Consider the following 3,018-nt stretch of genomic DNA (forward strand, 5'->3'; position numbering starts at 1 on the left):
AGGGCACATGTCAAGTTTGTGTGTGGCAGGGAGACATGACTAGAGCGCTCGATGTATCGGTGTGTGTGTGTGTGCGAGGGGGTGGGGGGAGGGGTAGTCAGAGGCCTAACTATAGAGGTAGAACGACTCGTATATGTGTTGAGAAGGAGAGACCCAGCTATGTCTTGAGGGAGATCGGTCAACATCCATACATAACTGAAGGACGGGAAATAGGATGGGACAGAGAGAGAGAGAGGAGAGAGAGGGAGGGAGAGGGGTAGAGTGCTGGATGGGTGATGGAGTTGCTTCTCGAAGATGGTGGGAGAGGCCTACTAGACAAACTGAGGGTGGAACTGCAATATTATCAATAAGAGTGGGGATGTGTTTCTATGTGTGCCTGTGCGTGATAGATCTGTCGGGACACATCCATGGATGATGAAGGCGAACCATGTGTTTGGTAAGCAAACCTAACTAGATCGGTAGATGAATTGTTGTTTGTCGGAGGAAGGGAGAGACATAACTAATGAGGTAGATCGATCGACGCGTGGGGAAAAACGAGTTATAAGGACCTAGCTAGCTATATGTATAGCGGGAGATTGGTCGGTGTACGTCCATTTGTTAGAGGCAAATAAGGCCCGACGAGACGGATAGACAGAGAGAATGGAGCTAGGAGGTGGTGCGAGAGGCCCAGCTACTAGCTAGATAGGGGGAGGAGTGTGCGGTTTTGAGATCGATGAAAAGAGGGGCGAGAGTTTACACGTGAGTGGGACCGTATGAGAGACACGAGGCAAGGACACATAAAGGAGGAGATTGAAGGTGCGTGTGTATGTTGTAGGCAGACATCGCTGGAGAGGTTTATCGATCGGTGTGTGTCGGAAAGGAGTTGTGGAGACTGTGGGAGAACGACATAAAGTAGAAGAAAAAATGAATGTGCGCGATGGATAGAATGCTGAGGGAGGGGGAGGGCGAGGAGGGCGTGTGCATGCACGAGAGAAAGTTAGTGGTAGCTACAAAGGTTAGAGGATTGTGTGGGTGTAAGAGACTAACAAAGATCATAATTTGGTATGAAAGTGGATTCATATATTTGAATAGGAGATCATAGTGTTTTAAACATATGCATGCACGAATATAGCGGTGATACGCGTGTTGTGGTTTTGCACATGTTATACCATAATGTGATAATGCATGGCGTTTGCAACTCACAGCTAAATGTCGAACAATCTAAACCATACTATACATCGAACAATCTCACATTTTATTTGAATTTGTGATAATTTGTGGCGTTTGCAGCTTACAACTAAATATCGAACAATCTAAACAATACTATATATTGAACATTCTCACATTTTATTTGAATTTGTGGTAATGTGTGGTGTTTGCAACTCACATCTAAATACTTGTAGGCGTAGGGGCGGGGCACCATACATAATGTGATAAACACATTATACATATGAGACATGGTTTAGTTTGTGAAGATCTAGCTAGAGCTTGAAATGTACTATGATTTGAAATCAACATAAAGTGGATTCAAAAAATCGAGTTCGAGTTCATATAGTACACATAGTTCATATGTAACTCGAGACTAATCATGTGGTGTGCTGCGAAGATAATACACAAATGATGGTTTAACTTGACAATAATGACGATTGTAGATCTTATTAAAACAGAGAAACGAATTCAAACACTTTGACTTCACAACAATCATTATTGTAGATCTTATTCAAATAGAGAAACTAATTCAAATTTAGTTCATATTGAAGCGGTAGTATATACGTTTGGAATGCACTAAAACGTTCATTTGAGTACTAGGTTGCATGCATTATACATAACATGAATTCAAAGTTTTGAATGACATTTGTAGTGCGAATTGATTTGGTACCGTACTTGTTAGGCTTGTCCGGAAATTTCAACCCGCGCCTTGTTAGCCCGAAATATTTAAGATATATCTTTGTCTCGTTGTGCTCCGACAACTCCCTCCATCTCAACCCGCGCCTTGCTATTCCAAAATTACAACGCGCGCGAAAACTCCCACCTCCTGTGAAATCCCGACACGCGAAATGCCTGTGATACCCCTGAACCAAAAGAACCGCCTCAAATCGGTGGGGGTACTTTTGTAACTTACCCCACATTTCGGACAAGCGCTTCCCTAAGCCATGGTTCCCCACTCCCATCCCATCCGCCCACCCATTCGTACACCGAGGCCGGGAAAATCCGCGAAGCCCCACACCCTCCTCCGTCCGCCACCCAGCCGGAGCCTCTTCCCCGACGACGTCGTTCACAGCAACACCTCGACGTCCCTCATCCACCGTAGCGGATGAGGATCCGTCGTCGATCTGGTCGTCCCGCCGGTTCAGCCACCCCGTCCTCCACCTCCAAGGAGCTGCCCCGACGTTCCCCTCGTCTTTCGCGCCACCTCCATTCCCACACCGCCGTCTTCACCTACACCACCGAAAGAGCATCAGCATCACCGTTTCCTCGGATGAAGCTGCGGCGTAATCGACACCACCAAAGAGGTTGTACACTAATCGCCGCATTTTCTTCTTGATTCGATCTCACGGTGCTGCTGGCGCTCGGTCCCGAGCCGACACGGCGCGGCTCCATCCACCACGGCGTCGCCGGCCACTTCCTCCGTGGCGTCGCTCCCTCGGCGGCGACGTCCACATCAATAGGAGCTGCTGCTGCTTTAGCTCTCGCTCGCGCTGCTGCTTTAGCGCTCGCTCGCGCTGCTGCTCTGCTCTTGCTCTCGGTCCCCTGCCTGGTCTGCTCTTGCTCTTGCTCTTGCTCTTGCTCGTGCTGCTGCTCTCGCTCTTGCTCTTGCTTGTGATGCTGCTCCGATTTAGCTACACTTCAGTCGACTGAATCGACTTTTGGGTCAGTCGATTTTCAGGGGATGGGGGGCTCGCCGGAGTTAAGGAAGAACCAGCCGCAGCGAGGAGGGGGGCTCGCCGGAGAAGTACCCCACTATCTATCTTAGGGTTCAGGGTGGGGGCGGTGGTCACCGGCGGTGGTGGGGCGGTGGTCGCCGGCGGTGGTGGGGTG

The sequence above is a fragment of the Triticum aestivum genome, chromosome 3D (genome assembly GCF_018294505.1).
Source record: "Triticum aestivum cultivar Chinese Spring chromosome 3D, IWGSC CS RefSeq v2.1, whole genome shotgun sequence".
In the NCBI taxonomy this organism is placed as follows: domain Eukaryota; kingdom Viridiplantae; phylum Streptophyta; class Magnoliopsida; order Poales; family Poaceae; genus Triticum; species Triticum aestivum.